Below are 21,028 nucleotides of genomic sequence, written 5' to 3' on the forward strand. Positions count from 1 at the left end.
GCACCAAGGGACAGGGACCAGACAAGAATAATCTCTGTCATTTGACGCGAATGTCTTCGGAATCTGAAATCTTCCCAGGGAGAACTTGTTATTGAATGCCTGCCTTACCCGTATTGGGGTAAACGCATGCATCTTGAACAATAAAATGGTAATGCTCACCACCAGAGACTAGACCTTGTGAATGTTCTCTGATGCCTAGTAGGGCCACTGCAGAGAAAAATATTAATGAGACTGTTGCTAGGAGATGGGAGAGCCAAAAACCATGGCTTTGTAGGGGTTTCACTGGAAAGCAAGACAATTTAGGTATGTTTTAGATCAGCGGTTTCACTATTAAATTCCGCCCTTTGTTGAGCATGCGCTTTTTAGCATGTAATGTTTAATATGATTTTATGTTTGGGGAGGAATTTTGAGGATAATGCCAAGGCATTTTTTTTCTTTCCCTCCAGCTAATCCATTCTTCACAGCACAGCTCATTTTCCAGCGGCTGCTGCGGCTCTTCCCCCCACCCTTCAGTGCGACAACCTCCGAGCTGGTGGAGGGGCAGAGCGAAGGCAGCTGGTAAGTAGCGGAGAAATCTTTTGTAACATAGATATCCGAAACGTTTTTTTTTTTTTTTTTTTTTTTTTTTATAGCAAGCGACATGTTTTGATGGATCAAGATAATACAGAACTGTGGAGGAATTTCTGATTTTAATCCATGGCATTGAGAAAATGGCTTAATTCAATTCTAAACATTCCACAGTCACTTTTCTAGTTTAAAGCTCGTTTCTGAAAAGTGAATGAATTTTTAGAAGGAAATATAGAAACTTCCCTCTTGTGATTCTGGTTAAGATAGTGCCTCAAAGAGGACTCAATGAAGATTGAGATTATTGAAATGAGAAATTGCGTTCGGAATGCTATGGCAGCTGTAGGATGTTTGCAGTAGATGTGATGAAATGGATGATGATTCACAATGTTCTAAGATCTGATTTCCTTTCAGGGTATGGAGAGAGCATGAGAAAAATGTTATTTTGCAGTGGGGAAAAGAATACCATGCCTCATTTTTTTTTTAATTAAGAAAATCATGTGACTGGATGTCTGTACAGGAGAGAAAATGAGAAGGAGGGCACCCTGTAATGTTCAGATTAATTGCTTCACATGAGAGATGAACGTGTGTTGAATGAGAAAGATTTAAATTTGGTTTTAGGATGAAACATCATGAAAGAGAAATAATGACTATTGTGACTGTGCCTTTATTTGGAAAATAATTCATTTGTATTTGTGGACATCGATTTTTACAGTAAAGACAATATAATCAGTGCTTCTTTCTTGGGAAAGGGATGTGAAAAAAATAGCAGATTCCTATCAACAAAGCTTTTATATTTGTTTCTGAATCGTGCCTGAAAATATTTACGCTCTCGTGTCTCCTTTTACCTGGAAATTGCTTTCGTGCATATGTTTCTGCAAGGAAAAAAAGAAAAAAAATAAGCAAAAAAGCTGAAGTGTTGGGTTTTTTATTTCTCTGAAATTCAGATTGCTTTGTCAATAGGAAGCAAAGGAGGAAAAAGAGAGATAAGTAGATTTTTTGAGTTAGATGCCAAAATTGCAGTCAGGGAGGAAGAGATAAGAATGAAATAGCTTTAAAGAAAGTTGGTAAGAGGGGCCATTTTTTCCAAGCTGAAAATGTCTGCTGGTGGCATGTTTTGCAGGAGGTGGTGGGGAGAGTGTGATGAAGCCATAGGAAGGAGGGGGGCTTCGAACAGAGCACTGCGGCAAAGAGGATGACTGACACATCCAGGGACATGTGACCATTCTCTGCTGTAGTGAAGAAAATTTTCCAGGAGTCCATCTTGTATAAGAAATTCTGTACCTACTAACATACAAATACTACTATAATCTTTACATAACACATCTTGAGTTTATCTGGTTTGCTCCACTGTTGATAAACATGGGCAGATTTACTCTTTGCTTTTTATTGTCTCTAATCCCAGACTTTCTTTTCCATACTCTCATCCCTTTTATAGCCCTTATTAAAATCAATATCTTATTAAAATATCTTGCCATCTTTCCCCTTTATTATAAAGATTCACATATTTGTTGTAGAAAATTGGGGAAAACCTAAAGATGCCTATACAAATTACCCAGAATCCTATAACCAAGAGCTAATTGCTGTTAATATAGTCAATCCCTCTTCTCTGAATCCATGCAAATCTGTGCATAAAATATGTATTTATATATAAAATTAAGATCCTACACACATATCCTTTTCAGTCTGCTTTAACTAAGCAATATATTGAGAGAAATTCTCCATATTTTAAAATATCCCACAAGAATGTGATGTTTTGTGGATGCTTAATTTTCTATCATATAAGTATTCCACTAAATGTCCAATTATTGAAAGTTTCTACGTGCAATTTTTGCTGTTATAATTTAAGGAATATCTTTCCATATAAACCTCTGTGAGCTTTTTTGTTTTTTTTTTTTCTCCTAGGATAAATTCATAGCTGTGGAATTCCTGGATCAAATGGTATGAACCAGTTTAAGGTTTCTCCCCTACCTCGCCAACCCCATACATTATCGCCTCATTTATTTATCATATGTGGTAAAAGCATTATTTTCCAGTTTATTTGCCTATTTATGTTTTATCATTTATGGTGAGTTTTCTTAAACGTGTTGCAGCTTTACATTTTTAGACATCCATAACTGTCAAGTTTTGATTTTGTGATTTTTTTTTCTTTTATGAGTATATTCACCTGCATTTTTCCTAGTCATTTACTTGTTTCATTCTTTGCAATTAACTCTAATTCATCTAGAATTCATTTTGGCATATGATATGAAGTAGATCTAATTTTGTGTTTTTTCCAAATAGGTCACCAATTGTTTCAGCATCCTTTATTGAATAATCCAACCTTCTTCCACTGATTTGAAATTGCAAGAACTGTCCTCCCACTAGATAGGGTGTAGCTTCCCACAGGTCGGCCATTTTCTCTCTACCCAAGAAGGTTACATCCAACAATAGCACTGGTACCTTCTTGCAGCTTCTGACAGCTTTCTATACTATAGCATCACGTTCTTGCTGATGCCTTTCACAAATTCAGGGCACACACAGTTTAGGGCAGTGATTTTCAAACAGGATTTAAACATTTTAAATAGTCAAAAAATCATCTTTCTGAGATGCGTTTTACAAGTGAAAATCGAGGAATCCTGATATATTAAACCACTGTTCCAGATGTGCTAGTCCTCCTAGACACAGCTGACAGCCTAATTGTGTAGTCAAATAATACTCCTGGGGTTAGTGTTATTCCTAAAGTTCCTCCTTCAACCTCTTTTTCTACTCCTCAGGTACTCGGAGAATTAAAGCTGACTGGACTCAATTCCTGGAATTTTCTAGAATGGTAGAAGTGGAAAATGTAAGAAATGTATAAGGAGCAAAAATAAATAATGTTTGCCAGCCTGTTGCTGGCAGTAGTCTGATCTAGGGACTTAAAGGGGGACAGGATGAGTCCCAATCCATGCCACCACTGCCAACGTCTCTTGTAGAGAGGGACATACCCCTGTGATTCGCCTCTTTTTACTGCAGGTGGAAGGCTCAAGCATAAACCACGGAGTCTTTTAGTGGGAGATGGGTTAAATGTTACTCAAAGAAATATTTGACTATTAAAATCACCTGCCACCCACTGTTGACCCTTGCCACCCCGACTCCCAACACAGTCTTCTTTTCTCTATTGACTTCTGACTCGCTCCCAGCCTTTACTGATTCAGGAAGAAAAAAGGGGGGGCGTGGGTGGGAGGATGCCCTGCCTGCCCTTACTGCAAGGGGCTCCTTTGGCTCACAGCCACAGCCCCAATCATTTCTAGATTTGCTGTATTAGGCTATGATTTGTTTGTGACTGGAGGTTGGTTTCCATGGCAATGGCAGCTCACCAGGGCATGCGCATTCGCTCTTCCGCAGTGGCAGAATGCGGCTGTGGAGGCGAGGGAGGGGTCATGGGGGCTCCAGACGCTGAAGGTGTTATTTTGCTGTCCTGATGTCAGTTCTTCTGGGCTGAAATGCCACCATTATGGTATACAGAGCATTGAATTTTTTTTAATCCTCGGAAGGCTTTGAGCCACTCTCTTTTTCTTCCTCCTATATTACCTGCTCTCAGTATGTCCACCAGAGATCAGGAAGTCTTCCCAATCTTTGAGGTCACTCACCCACAAGGGGATATTGACGCCTCAGGGCCCCCAGGGGATTCATAATGGTGTGGGCACAGGTAACAGACTGCCTTGTTTCAAACCTCCACCGGTGGCTAGTTGCATGATCACAGGTACAATTTTACTTAGTCTCTCTGTGCCTCAATTTCCTCAGATGGAAAATGGGGGTAATAATAGCACCTTTAGAACAGTGTCCGGTAATGATACTCAGTGTATAAGTGTTGGCTATTATTCTTTGTAGATATTAAAGGAGACCTGCCCTGAAACGGACTTGTGCTGCAATGTACAAACTCACCCTCTAATGTCCCATGGCCAAACAGCACAAGCAGAGAAGTTTCCCCTACAGCACAAAGACTCTTCGCTTTGCACGTGGATAAACACCAGGGCCACAAACGTGCCCCACAGCACACATTTCACCACATCACCCAGCCTCACCCAGAGGCACACATATCCTCCCCGCAGCCAAAATCTCACTAAAGGATGCAGATCTGCACCCCCCATGACACAGAGACACTCTACCCCAGACACACAGACCATCACAGCCCCTCCGACTGTCCCCACGTCACACAGAGCCTTTCCCTGGCACACGTGGAGCCCACAGACACAGCCCACAGAACACAGATTCTTCCAAAAGCAAGCATCTTCTCAAGGCCCAAAGACTCACTCCTGAGGTCACAGACATGCCCTCCCACCCACCAATATGCCCCACGACACAACACTCTTACCACACAGCAGGGACTCAGTCCGTGGCACATGGGTGCCCCATGGAACAAAGGCTGTCCCCACAGCACCCAGATTTCTCCAATGCCCCACCCAGTAAACCCATAGCTGAGGTCCTCCGCAGGGCGCAGACTCTGTTTGCATCTCCCTGACCCAGCACACGGACTCCCACCAAGGGTGAGGATTTTTCCCAGGGCACAGAGACGACCCCCAGAGCACACAGGCCCTCCTCCGGGCACAGGACCTCACCCCCCACCCCACACCAGGCACACAGCCTCCCCCATCCCAGAACACAGTTCACTACACAGCTTGAAAATCTGCACAGAGAGACACACACACTCTCCGCTGACAGACAGGCAAACTCCACAGCACTCAGACAAGCAGCACAGCACCCAAGCCCGCTCCTGTGGACATGGACGTGGCCCGCAGGACACAGGCACGACTCAAATCACATAGACTTACCCTGCGAAACAGTCCCCCCCCCCCGCCCCCGCTGACAGCACACGGAGTGTCCCGGACACACACACATTCTCCTTTTGGCTGAAAGATGCTCCCCACAGCACACAGTATACTGTCTCCAGTATCTAGGCTCATCCCACAAACCAGCTGTCTCCCCAGGACCCAGGCCCTCCCCCCGGGCACACAGACCCTCTCCGACTCAGCGGACTGGCCCCAGGACACACAGCCTCTCGGTGGGACACAGTCATGTCCATAGCACAGGGACGTGCCCGCACCACCTAGACCCTCCCCACAGCTCCAAGACTCAGCCCACAGCACCAAGATTAAATCCAGAGCACAGGCTCGCCCCACTGCACTCGGACAAGCTCACCCCATCACAGAGAGATGCAAAGACCATCTTTACATGTATCCCCTCGACTGTGGCACAACGCACCATCTTTCCCTCCAAGGCATCAGTTGACTCTGCAACAAACACAGTCACCACACAATGCAAACACACCCTATGGCACCCTCATGTGCCCTACAGCGTCCAGAGCTCCTCCAAATATCCGCTTCTCCATAACGCACACTGTGGCCTTGGATCAAGAAAGCCCCTGTCAAATTCTTCAGACACACTCTATGATACATATACACACCTCACAACTCACAGCACTACTTCCCAGTGTGCAAACTGGCCCTACAGCGCACAGGCTTCTTCCACAACAGACACGCTCATGCCATGGCAGCACCTAACTTTTCCCGGAAATGTTCAGATTCGCCCCTCAGCGCACAGTCACCTCACAACCTCGATACAACCTATGATAAAGCACAACCCTGCACTCAGTGATGCAGAGTCATGTCACAGGACACACTTGTCACGCAAATTCACTTCACCCAAACCACACTCCTTAGGGTGATTACGCAGTGCACACACACACCCCCAAACACTCACCACCCTTTGTTCTACAACCTCCGGATTCACCCGTAACACACAGCTGGCTTTCACACCAAAGTCGGCCCAAGGAGGCCCAGAACTTCATCTAGATGCACAGATTCTCCCATCAACACACAGTCTTGCTCCACGACACACACAAACACCACAGAACCCTGAGCCTCACTCCCAAATACTCAGTCAAGCCTTTCAAGTCATAGATTTGCCCCACGACATAATCACACCCACAAAACTTAGAATTCACAGAAATGCCTGTGAACACATAGATTTCTCCCTCAATGCATAGAGTTGCAACACAACATACATTTACCCTAAGATAGAAAACCTATAAAGCACAGGAGCCTTCCCCAATATGTAGACACACAACACACACTATTACCTGTGCGACGCCAAGATTTCCATCATAGTTTACAGATGTGCTTTACCATCTCACTGAGCTGCAGCCCTGGCCCTCAACACATACCACTTGTGTAATGGCTAAGAGCAAGGCCTCTGGACCCAGACTACTTGGGTTCGAATCCAGGTTCCACCCCTTTCTAATTGTGCACATTTGGTAAGTATATTTCTCTGTTCTTTGGTTTGCTCATTTGTAAAACAAAGATAACAGCTGTACCTATTGAAAAGGGTTGTTGTGAGTATTGAATGGATTAAGATATGCTAAGCGCTTAATACAGTGCCTGGCACGCAAGAACTGTTTCAGTTGTTAATGTAATTAACAATGTAATTGATAGTACCATTGCTAATGTGAAAAGGGTCAACCCCAGAACATCTGGGAACAGTACAGCACACAGACGCTTCACCACAACAGACACACACCCTACAGAGCATGGACAGGATCCTAAACCAGATCCTGCTTGCCACACACAGAGCTTCATCACAGTTCAGAAGTGTGCTCTGTGATGCATGGGCTTGCTGCTTAATACACACACTCACCCCCACAGTATCCAGACCCACAACACAACACATGCACACACACATGTACCTTCCAACTCAGCAATGTGCCCCCTGTCACATGAACACACCCTACCATGCATAGATTTTGTCACATCATGTGTGGATAGAGCACAGAACTATGCTCCTAAGGTCATGTTCCTCAGTGAATAAGTCTTGTGCCTTGATTATGACTCATCCCACAGCATACAGCATCACCCAGCTTGCCTCACAAGCACAGAGAACACTCCATAATACGTGTCACACCTCCCAGACCCCTCGGGTGCTTACTGTGTAAGCGCTCAGCATTGTGTAACACACACCCTCACTCTGCAACACAGTGTCGTCAGCCCAAATGCACATCTGCCTGCAAAGCACCAGCATGCCCCAACAACACAAAGACACTTTCCGTAACATGAGCACAGCTAGGCCCCAGATGTGCAGAGATATTGTACACCAGAACACACACACCCTATGCAGAGGCATCCTAAAATGCACAGACCCCCCTCCTCAATTAGCTTCCCAGGTGATGCAGTGGTAAAGAATCTGCATACCAATGCAGGAGACACAAGAGACTGGGGTTCGATTCCTGGGTTGGGAAGATCCCCTGGAGTAGGAAATGGCAACCGACTTCAGTATTCTGGCCTGGAAAATTCCATGGACAGAGGAGCCTGGCGGGCTACAGTCCATGGGGTCACAAAGAGTCGGACACGACTGAAGACATACACACATTCCCTCCTCAATGACCTCAAAAAACCTGCAGACCCCTGCAACATAAACACATTTCCCACAGCACACACGGTCCCCTCATCACTCACAGAACTGCGTCATGATTACAGACTTCCCCTACATGACTCAGTCTAGGGCAGCAATACCCATCGTCCAGGGACTAGATGTACAACATGTAAACACACCTTTCCAAATCGACACTCCCACAAACACACAGGGTTCTCTGACAGCTCACAAAATTGTATCACCACATACCTGTCCTTTAAAGCAAGAGCTCAGTGCAGTGGCCACAGTCGGTGCACAGTGGAAAGCCTTGCCACACAGGGCACAATATTAGCATCTTTGCTTCCAAACTTGATATAAACAATGCCCCCTCTGCACAAGACCCACCCCGAAACTCAGGGAGAAGCCTCACACACTTGGATGAATTTCTGCTCTCTGTAGGGGTTCTGCAACCTATACTATACCACCACACCGACACGAACCCCACAGGGTCCAGAGATATGCACATCCCCAAACAAAGGGGCAGTGTAGACTGGTTAAAAGCTTACTCTTAGGATTCAGGCTGCCTGGCTTCCAAGCCCACGTGTATTGTTAACTAATCATGTGCCTTTTGAAAGGAGTCTTAATGTCTCTGTGCCTTGTTTTTCTCAGGTATAAATTGGGAGTAATAATGGTACCTACTTATTAGGGCTGTCAAGAAGAATAAATGCGTGATTGCTTATAACGTGTTTAGAAGAGTGCCTGGCACAGAATTAGTGTTATGGATGTTAGCAGATCTGGTTGTTGTTGTTATTGTTGTTTCTTCATGTGCAACTGGACCATAATGGTACAACTCAATCTAAAATAATTCAAATTAACACACAACATGCAGCTCAGAATCACATCACAACTCACTCCCACCACCCTTTCCTTACAATTTCCCTATCGACTGCAGTTAGCCCACAACACTGGGAAGCACCTACTGTGCAGAGTCTCTAACACTTGGACGCATCACACAACACACGTGGCAGTGCACAAACACACCCATGATACACAAACTCATCCATGCAAACACTCATCCCATTGAACTAAATGCACCTTGTCATACACACACACACACACACACACACACAGAGTCTACAGTACACATACCAGAGAACACATTGGCCCCACAACACAGAGAACTCACTTTAAAATCCCTAGAAACAATCCATAACACATAGATTTCTCTGAGAGCTGATCCATATCGACATGCCTTATAGCATACAGACTTGATTTCACCGCAGACTCCTCCCACAAAGTAGAGAATGGCATCATGACACACCATCTTGTCCCACTGCGCACAGTCTAGTCCCCGAAATCCCGGGTGTCTTCCGCAGGGTATGGATGTCCACACAACTCACAGCATCCCCCCCCAAGGGAACAGAATTATATCACAGTGCGAGGGTCCCAAACACCTTTAGTTGTGTCCACCTAGTCCTCCAATGGATATGCAAGGCCCAGAGCCCTCAAATATGACCTGTGACTGGTAATACAAATGTCTGCCTGCCTAACCCACACTCACATCAGAATATCTGGAGGGAACTTGCTGCTGACAGATCACCCCACGGTGCACAGCCATGCCTCACAACATACAGATATTCATCCCGAAGTACAGACACAACCCCAACCCACACAACCCGCTCCATAACGCACAGAGTGATAACAGTGCAAGACATACTCCACAAACACCTGTCTGCCACGTCGTGCACACATCCATCACATAGCACCATCATGCCAAGTATAAAGCCCAACAAAGGGACATCCCTGGTGGTCCAGTGGTTAAGACTCTGCACTTCTACTGCAAGGGCACGAGTTCAATTCCTGGTCAGGGAAGTAACATGTCCACAGTGGGGCCTAAAAACGACCCCAACAAAGCACAGGCAAACCCCTCAGTGCATAGACCTGCCTCATAACAAAAGGCATACCGTGCATGGGCTGGGATCACCATGCGCACCCTCACTCTACAAACCTGGTTTGCTCCACAATAGATGCAGTCACTCCACAATGAAAACACTAGACCCATAACACCCAGGCTCACTGCAAAGAGTTTCCCCAGCACAGAGGAGGCCCTAAAACGTGCAGGTATGCTCCCTTGCCTCCCTGGCTTGCCCAACCAAACCGTGCAAGGCATACATCACACACCAGTCTGGACAGATGGTAGAACACCTTGTATACAACGCAAACATGCCTGATAACACACTTAGTTCCCTGCAGTGCACAGACTTACCCCACGGAGCACACGCTCATCCCCGTACGCAAAGGCACATCCTAGAGCACATAGACATGGGCTGCAACATCCAGGATAACCCCACAATGCCCAGATTCACTTCACAGTTCCGTTAAACCCCATATCCTTAATGCAGACAGAAATGCACAGCACACAGACTCACCTTCAAAGCACATAGCTGTACAGCAGAGCACAGATGTGGTCTAGAACCGAGACGTGGTGCCCAACACATACACACACACCCCGCGCCTTGCTGGGCAGACACCTGGCTTACAGTGAAAACAGGAGCAGCAATGAAGTACCAAGACCTGTCATGCACAGCACAAAGGCACACCCTGCAATGCTTATCCACAACCCATTACAAGGACTCACCCCACCACTCTGAGCTCAGCACACAGTGTACAGAATTGCAAAAACCCAATAGGAAGACACAAATATGAAACCCAGACTCTTCTTGGAAAGCACAGAATCGTGTCACAAAGCCCTGATATGCCACACGGTGCAGTGTCAAGTCACAATGAGGAGACATAACTCATGCCACAAGACTCTTCTTACAATGCAGAAATGTGCCCCAGCATGCATCTCTCCTAGATGTTCTCCAAAGACAGTGCCGAAACTCTGCTCACCACTCAGAGACCCACACAAAGGAGCATACAACCAGCCCAAATTGGGCAGATTCCCCAGGTAATGCAGAGGGCCAACTCAAGACACACAGATGTGTCACACAACACTCACAGTTGACACAAAACACACATACATGCATTTGTACACACATATCCCTCAGCAAAATGAGTGCTCCCCAACACTTGCAGTCAATGACAACACAACCTCCTCTCCCAACAAGGCATGGAATAGCATCTTAGGATACCACCCATTCTATTGAATGCAATCTGTAGAACCCTCTCACAGTTAACACACTTAGCTCATAATGCGAAGATTTGCTCAAGCAGTGTACACACATGCACTATAACATGCAGAAACACCCTACAATATACTCACTCATGCAAGATAAAGATTCCTCTCAGAACTCACAGACTTACATTACAGCACATCAGCTCACTATTCAGGGTACAGATGAGCTCGACACACACTTTTGTCCCACACTACACTAACTCCACAAATTTCAGACTTGTCCCAAAACATGCAAATTTGCCCCTTGGAGTCTCAAACTCACAGTGCAACATGCAGACTCTAAAAATAATTGCCAAACCACATTAAAACATAAAAGCATGCCCCCATAGAAACACCCTCATTAAGCCCATAGTTGTGTTTCAATGGATAGAAAAGAACAGCAGCACTTCAACTCGGCTCACAATTCTTTGAGTCACCCCACAATGCACAGAATTGCATCACACTGCATAATCACAACCAACAACTCACAGATCTACCCCAGAAAACAAATTCGTGCCACCACACACTTAACCACACGACTCCCAAACTTGTACCAAACACTCACACTTAGCCCCAAATACACAGACCCACCTTGCATCAAGCCCAGCATGACACACACACTCACATCTGTCCCACAGTGCCCGTACACACATTAGAATGTACAGGCAACAGTCACAACTTAAGACACTGCCAAAACAATGGGCAGAATCCAATCACACCACCGAGCTCTTGCTACATTGGCCAGACTCACATCACAGCAGCCCAAATTACACAAGTGGGCAGCTTCCCCCATAGCTGTTCTATACATCCTGTGTACATCCCACAATCCACACATATGTCCCCAAAGATGTAGACCTCCAGAAACACACAGAATTGCATAACAACTTACAAACACTTCTCAAAACATGCACTTCATAACAACTGGACTCCTCCACCATATCTGGTCACATCCTCAAATGCAGAGACTCGCTCCCTCCCCCACCAGCAAAGTCTTGTCCAGGAGCTCTAAAACGTGTGACAGAAAACCTACCTGCCCGATAGTACATACACAGTTTTACACAATTTCCAAATTCATCCTACAATGCACAGGCTTTCCCCCTACACACGGCATAAGTCCACAGTGCAGAGACTCATCTACAAAGCAAACAATGAGACCATTATGCACCACAACCACCAGATGCCCCCAAACACACAGAACGTGAACCACAACTCCAAAAACCACTCTGCCATGTGTATATGAGCCCTACAGTGCCTAAACTCTCCCAGAACTCCAAACTCAGCTCTCAACGACCTAGACCAACTGATGATATCACACATGCTCCACGACATGACTCCCATTGCAGCCCATAGAATAGCATCACCATACACAGGTTTCTCTCACAATGCAAAAATTTTCCAAAAAAGCCGAGACTTGCTCCCTGAGGCATCCAACATCACTATAACACTTAGATTTGCCTCAGAATCAGTCTTGCACCACAGTACTCACCAAATGTCTCACAATATCTACAATGACCTTATAATGGACAGACTTGCCCCACCATGTCCAGGCTTAGCCCACCACACCAAGACATGCCCTATAACCCACAGGTAACTTCCACAAAGCCAAACTCTCCCGATACTGCACAGCCTCACTTTACAACATCAACTCACCCAATTTTACCCAATGGTAAAAATAGATTTAAAAAATACCTAGCCACAAATTCAGTCTTACCACACAACACCCAGACGTGTCTTCCAGCACACAAACTAGCTCCATAGTCCCTAGCTGTAGCTAACCTACGATGAGCAAGTATACCTTGTGACACAGAGGTTTCTCCCACAAACACAAAACTGCATTCTGATGCACAGATTCACCCCAGTACATACACACACAATCGCTCCATAACATAAATACTTACCCCACAAAGAAAACATGTGTCCCAAACCCCCAGAATTGCCTTAGGACACACAGACTTTCCCCACAGGAGGAAGACATGATCCCTATTACAGAGTTGTTCTCCTCACCAGATGTACTTTCCAACACAGCCTTGCCCCACGAGGTACCCTTGACCTACAACCTAGACACAATCTTTAGTGCACTTTGTCACCCCTACACCTTAGCAAAACCTCCAGTGAAAAGGTGCATCCTACAATGTAGAAAACACCTTGCAAATGCAGGGACATGCCCAACAGTTCCAGAATGGCCACATCAGGCTCAGACTTCCTCCCCAAAGCAAATTCACTTGCAAACACCTAGAACAAAATCACAACTTACAAGCGCACTCCAGATCAAGTTCTCCCCACAATGCACTGACATGCCCCACAATATTCAGACTTACCTGCCTGCACAAAATGTCACAATTCAATACATGAGCCACAATACTACAGACAAGCCTCACAGTACGCAGTCTTGTCCTATACCACTGAGAGACATGCCCTGTAATGCATAGACTGACCTACCACACAAACGTACCTCACAGAACAAATCTTTACCCAGCATAAAGATCCCAAACTGAAGACATGTTCAGTCATACACTGGCATATGCTACAACATAGAATTACTTCATAAAGTAGACATGCCTACAGCACACAGGGTAATCTTAATGCAAATACGCAAGCTCCTGCACACCCAGACTCACCCCTAATAATACACACTCTCTTCAAAACACCAAATATACCCAACACCCCGTCCAGAATCAGTCTAATCATACAATGTGTAGCATGGACCACGTCTTCCAAAAATGGCATACTATGTAAAAACACAACTCCACTTAGGGGACTGTCCCTCTTTATGAAGCCATGTAGATTGCCCGTGAGACACAGACAAATCCTACAGTGCAAAGGTTATCCCTGTGAGATAACAACTTACTATAGAATCTCCAGAATCAACCCATGACATGTTGTCTCACGCTGTGACTCAAGCATATACCACAACAGCTAGACATGCCCTACATTGTGAGGACATGTTCCTCAGTCCATAGATTTACCTGATGGTACATCCAAAAAAGGTTTCCCCAGTGATTTAGTGGTAAAGAATCCGCCTGCCAATGCAGGAAATGCAAGAGAAACGGGTTCAATCTCTTGGTTGGGAAGATGCCCTGCAGGAAGGCACAGCAAACCACTCTAGTATTCTTGCCTGGGAAATCCCATAGACAGAGGAGCCTGGTGAGCTACAGTCCATAGGGTCGCACAGAGTCAGACATGACTGAGTGACTAAACACACACACATCCAAAAAATCATAGTGGTAAAAATCACAGTGCTCTGAATCACTCCCACAGAACACACTCACTCTAAACCTCAGACCTCACAGGACCCATAATTCATAGTGATAACCCATGATCCACAGCTTCACCTCACACCCTATAGCTATTCCTCCCTTAATGTAGAGAACAACATCACAGCACACATGTGAATCATACCAGTCATGGACCGACACCACGAGAAACTCATAGGCCCTACCATTTACTAAGACTACACATAGTTCACACACACTTACCCCACAACAGTTAAACCCACCTTCCTTCAGACAGACTCAACACAAAACATTTAGCCTCACTCCAACTACAAAGAGACATGCCACCTAAACTCAGAAACTAGCCCTGGGATGCTCAGACTTGTCCCATGGTCCTCACAGAAGAGCCATACCAAGGGACACATGATCCACAGCATACATATTCATCCCACAACACCCAACCTGGCCCCAGACTTCACAGATACCCTCATAACACCCAGACTTGCTACATAATACTCAGAAGGTCTTACAAGAAAAGCAGGGTAGTGAGTGTGTGTCCTCTGGAACATTCAGATTGACTTCATGAGGCATCCACGCTATCACGTTTAAGCCTCAACAACAAGTTGTTACTCTGTAGGACACGAACTGAGGACCTACATGCTCACACAGGATTTTGACACGTGACTTCATTTCCTTGGTTCTGTCTAAGCATTTGTAAACATGGATGAAATATTTCCTTTTCAGCCGTTCCAAGGATGAAATGAGACAGTTTCAGGAAAGAATCAAGGTTCAGGACACAGGCTTGGGCATGCAGTTGTGCCTGTTCCCAGTCCTGGCTCCAGCACTGGGAACTGGACACACTCAATAGTAGAAGTGGTTCAGGGTAGAGCAGAAGGTGGAAAGCTTTCATGTCAGTCGGGCCTGGTTTTGAATTCTGCCTCTGCCACTTATTAGCCATATGATGCTCATGATGTGCTTTAATTTTCTGATCCTCAGTCTTCATTTGTCAACTGTGGATGATGCTGGTTCCTGCCTCCAAGACTGTTGGACTATATGACACCAGGTATCTTAATCTGCATTTCTAGTCCAAGAGAAGCAGTAGAATGGGGAAGAAGGTTGCAGCAGGTGGGCCCTGCCTATGCCCAGGGGAGGAGGAAGATAGGTGCATGCCAGGGTCTCCAACAGAAAGGTCCCTGATGGCATCAGGACTGGAAGATCTGAGCAGCCACCATATTTGGCCTTCAGATTATAAAAGCCTGTGTTATTACACCATAGTTACCATCTTTAATAATCCAAATTTTCTGAAGAAGGCCATCTTTTAATGCTTATTTTTTGTGGCTATTTCAAGAGCAGGAAGAAAATCTTGAGCCCCCTCTCCTGGCCGAACAGTAGAAAGGCAGCTGAAGAAATGAGTAGAGAAGTCTCTCCAATAAAGTAGTCACATCAACATACATAACATTCATCACAGATAAGTACCTACACACCAGAACACACACACACATGCATAGTGCCACAGATATTCACACTGACATAGACCCACAGGTGTGTCATCATCTCACAGATCATACATTCTTTCAGCCACCGCCAAAGACATGTGTTTGCACAAATATGAGCGTATAACCCAGAGTCCCAACAGGGATCATCTCATGTCTACACAGATACACATATGCATCCACACAGATCCATACAAATGCACACAGTTCTGTATGTAGATACAGAGCAGCATGTAGTCAGAAATATACACTCCACACTCACACAGGCCCAGAGAAGCATGCAGAGACATATATATGCCAACCTAGGCATCCAGAGGATGTGTTTACTAATTCATAACCTCAAAGTTGCAAAAACACAGATGCATACACATACAGGCATATGACAACATATACATGCTTCTGGAGGCTGATGAGGTACATGTCTATTCTCAGACACTTCAGATGTTTATGCAAAAACATAGACAAACCCATGGAAGCTCACACAGACACATGGGTGTTCGCCTGTCTACACACACACCCATAGACTGCACAGAGTTGTCCATATGCAGACACAGGTGTACGTGTTTTTATTGATACACAGAGACATGGAGACATTTACACAAACACTGAAGTATGGAGATTTATTCATAGGTAGATACATGTGTTTTAAATATGTACTTACTATCATTTTCATGCTCACAGGATCACATGAATCTACACACAGAGGCATAGTTGTTATTAAAACATACCTGTGCATACATGTTCCTGCCTGTACATGAAATCTACATGCTCATGCTCCCCATGAAAACATATAAATGCACGCATGCATATGTATAGAAATGACCATGGGGATGCACATGGGAATGTTCGTGCATATTGGTGTGCATGTAGAAACACACAAGCATGCAGGAGTGCACACATACATGCACTTGTACATGGAGACATATCCATGCACACACAGACACAACAGAGATGATCCATAAAGAAATCTCTACATGCATATATACGCAGAGACAGTGCTGTATACATATAGAGACATATACTTTTATATATAGAGAGATAAGCATTATATATAGATAGAGGGGAGAGAACGAGGCAGGGAAGAAAGAGGGAGATTGATTCATATGCAGAAGTGTATACCTGCAGATATGGACATATAGGCACACAGGCCTAGAGACCCACACAGAGATATACATGGGCAAATACGTCTGCACTCACACACACTCACTTAGATGCACAAGAGGAACATACAAAGTCACACTCATGCACAGAATCTCAGTTAGATTCACAGAGACACAGGCATGTAGACAGAGACAGAGAAATACATGGACTCACACCCATGTAGATGCACAAAGGTATTGACACCGAAGCTTGTACAGATACGTCTATACAGATTTACACACATGAACACATTCCACGTGAATGGACACGGAGACCCACAAATATACCTGAACAAACACAGAGGCACACGGGAACACAAGCATGCATATCTGTGCACACAGACATAGAAAGGTATGCACCCACACTGGCAGAGCCCAGCACACCTTCACAGACACACAGTTGCACAGACACGTGTGTGTATTGCCATATGTACGCATGCAAACAGAAGTGGGCATAGGTTCCACAGAGGCATACATAAACCAAGAGGAACAGAGACATAGCAGAACACATTGGGAAGATTCCCGTACACAGAATCCTCAAATGCACACGGTGGCATAAACACCTACACGTGGACACACAGATGCATTCACTCAGAGAGTCATCCAAAGACATTAGTTCTCATGCAGACAGACTTATGCAGACTCACACACACACACGTGCCTGTAGATATGAGGATGGTCACACAGATATACACATCCAACCAGAGGTGGAGGAACCGATGTATGAACACCAAGGCATGCATGTGTGAATAGAGAAGCCGTGAGACAGATAGAGGCTTATAGGCAAGAATGTACACATGTAGGCACATGGACTCCCACCCCTACACACACCTATGTCATGTACACAGATACACAGACATGCAGAGGCCCACACAGATGAATATTTGCAAACAGTAAACATGAGGACTAAACATGTCCACGCAGGCATGGGTGCTATCTTATACACACGGTCCCTTGCAGAGATAGACACACTGAAGACAAGACTTCAACCACATAGATGCTGACACGCTCCAAAGCCCCTTACAGGCACATACACAGAGCTCTATAAATGCACTTGCCTATATGGACACACAAATTCACATGCAAATGTACACTGAGATGGCAGGCATCCCCACCCAGAAATACACAGGCACGGAAAATCTTCAGCCTATAAAAGTGAGAGACATACACGTATGCATGTTTTCCTTCCTGGAGGTTCTAGGAGAGAATTCATTTCAGAATCCTCCACAATCCAATTCTGCGGATGGTTTTTAGTTGACCAAGAAGCTCTTATAGTCTCAGTCAGAGAAAGTAAAGATAATGAACAGGAGGAATTTTTCTGATGAATTCTATCTTCCTGCTGCTAAGTCACTACAGTCATGTCCAACTCTTTGCAACCCCATGGACTGTAGCCCTCCAGGCTCCTCTGTCCGTGGGATTCTCCAGGCAAGAATACTGGAGTGGGTTGCCATGTCCTCCTCCAGGGGATCTTCCCAACCCAGGGATCGAACCCGCATCTCTTAAGTCTCCTGCACTGGCAGGTAGGTTCTTTACCATATACATGTAGAAATAGAGACAAACCCACAGGCACACAAATGCACAGATGCACAGAGATGCGCCCTCACATGTCAATATATACACACATTGACTCGTGCTCATGATCTACAAATGTACCTCTATGCCCACACAATACTGAGTCTAAATGTACATCAAATATAAGAATGTACAGACACTAGTACATCTGTCAGTGTAAGCATATTGGTGTATCCATGGGCATAACCATGTTACAGACAGAAACACAGACTTCCACATGCATAGATGTAGAGACACATTCAGACTTACACATATGAAAACAGACTCAACCACATATAAAAGAATGTGACTTTTAGTGTATCTTTTTCTTAGCCTCTTCAAGAGAAAATGAAAATTAGTGAGCTCCCTCTGATGGCTAAACTATATAAAGTGATGTGGAAATTACCAGAAATATCTCTGAAAGCTCTGGATTGCACATGTGTTCGTGTGTGTGCACACAGACACACACTTCCACATTGTACAGAATTGTGGACATAAAGTCACACAGAAGCACAGAAATATAAATATGGATAGGCAAATATAGAAAGACCCATAGACAGTTACACACACACAACCCCAAAGTATCTCAGAGTGTGATATTTAAGGGTGTGGCTATTGAATTTGAAAATGAACAAAACCAAACCTGCATTTGCATCCCATATCTGGCACTTACTGACTCAACGATTTGGGGTCATTTTCCTACTTTCTCACCTGTGTCCTGGGGGTGATATTAACACCTAGCTCTTAGAGCTGTTTGCAGATTCAGTGCAATGAAGGGCTTAACCTTGTACTTCGAATGTCCCAGAGGCCACTGCTGCTGCTGCTTTTTGATTTTTCTAGAGCTGAAGTACTTAGCTGAATAAGGTTTGAGTTTTGTAGTTAAAGTGCCTGGTTATATCAGAGAGATGTATTAGTTAACAATATTTGTAAATGATATTAATGAAGAATAAATGACCTTCCCAGACAAGGCTATTTCTGAAATTTTCAGAGATGAGAGGGACTTCTTACTGTCCTTGGGAAATGGAAACACCTAAAACAAATATTTCTTGCTATTGTTCTGTGTCGTTGTCACTGTTCTATGTTAATCCTATCCTTTTTCTTTTTGCAGGAGATAGGAAGATTGAGAGAGCTGGTGGAAGCGGGGAAGAGGGCGTCTTTCGCCACCTAGTGACCATTGTGAGTAAGTACAGTATTTGTGGATTGCTTAGAAACACTCCCTAAAATTTCACCGTTGCAAGGTTGTATAACCGCCCTGGTGAATAAGCTGGTGTACATGAAGTTATAGTGGTTTCTGCTATACCATAGTCCCCACCCTTATCCACTGTTTCGATTTCCAATGTTTCAGTTACCCGCACTCAACTGTGGTCTGAAAATATTAAATACAAATTTCTAGAAATAAACAATTCTTAAGTTTTAAATTGCACGCCATTTTGAGTAGCATGATGAAATATTGCGCCGGCCTGCTTGGTCCCACCCAGGATGTGAAGCATCCATTAGTCCCACACATCCCACTCATTAGTCACTTAGTATCAGATCCACCGTTGAGATATCACAGCCTTGTGTCCAAGTCACCTTATTTTGCTTAATAATGACCTCGAAGTACAAGAGTAGTGATGCTGGCAATTCGGATACACCAAAGAGAAGCCATGAGGCGCTCCTGTAAGTTAAAAGCTCTTGAGTTAATAAAGAAAGAAAACCACATTGTATGCTGAGGTTGCTAAGATCTACGGTAAGAACGCATCTTCTACCCATGAAATTGTGAAGAAGGAAAAAGAAATTGGTCCCAGATTTGCTATTGCATCTCAAACTGTGAGAATTACAGCCACAGTGAGGGATAAGTGCCTAGTTATGATGGAAAAGACATTATATGGTACAATAAGATATTTTCATTATTATCATTAATCTCTTACTGTGTCTAATTTATAAATTAATCTTTATCATAGGTGTGTATGTATAGGAAAAAAACATAGTCTATATAAGGTTGAGTACTATCCACAGTTTCAGGCATCCACTGAAGGTCTTGGAACATAACCCTGGGAATAAAGGGGGAACTGTTCAGAAATTTAAAAGTCAGAAAATAAAAACAAGTCTCTGTTTCTAAAATTCTTTCTCTCACTCAGTTTTCCTCTGGGATTCAATGAGACTATGTTTTACAGTGGTGGTCTTCAAACTTCCTAACTATAGGCTACCTAAAATAATTTTGAGAAACTGTCTACCCTGTCAAACATCTTGAAGTTAGCATCTGAAATTTCTTATCATAAGCTTAATTATTTGTACAGTTATCATTTGCAGCATATTATAAATATTTATACTTTTAATAAATGGTTTAATGATTTAGTCACATTTTTAATCTGTCCAATGAGCTAAAAATACCATGCTAATTGGAGAAGGGAACGGCCACCCACTCCAGTATTCTGGCCTAGAGAATTCTATGGACTGTATAGACCATGGGGTTGCAAAGAGTGGAAGGAGTGACTTTCACTTTCACCTTAATCCGTCCAATGAGCTAAAAATATCATGTTAACTAAACACTCATCATTGTTAATT

The 21,028-nt window shown here is 44.3% G+C and overlaps 1 long non-coding RNA gene across 1 annotated transcript; it reads left to right on the forward strand.

Annotated features, from left to right (window-relative positions):
- The first annotated feature begins 515 nt into the window (after positions 1–515).
- On the forward strand, positions 516–19,653 carry LOC122689971. The gene is made up of 6 exons (XR_006339953.1): positions 516–558; positions 2,470–2,505; positions 3,321–3,388; positions 4,417–6,838; positions 15,295–15,361; positions 19,590–19,653. It is a non-coding gene; the product is annotated as an uncharacterized LOC122689971 (long non-coding RNA).
- Positions 19,654–21,028: the final 1,375 nt, after the last annotated feature.

The sequence above is a fragment of the Cervus elaphus genome, chromosome X, assembly GCF_910594005.1.
Source record: "Cervus elaphus chromosome X, mCerEla1.1, whole genome shotgun sequence".
Lineage (NCBI taxonomy): Eukaryota > Metazoa > Chordata > Mammalia > Artiodactyla > Cervidae > Cervus > Cervus elaphus.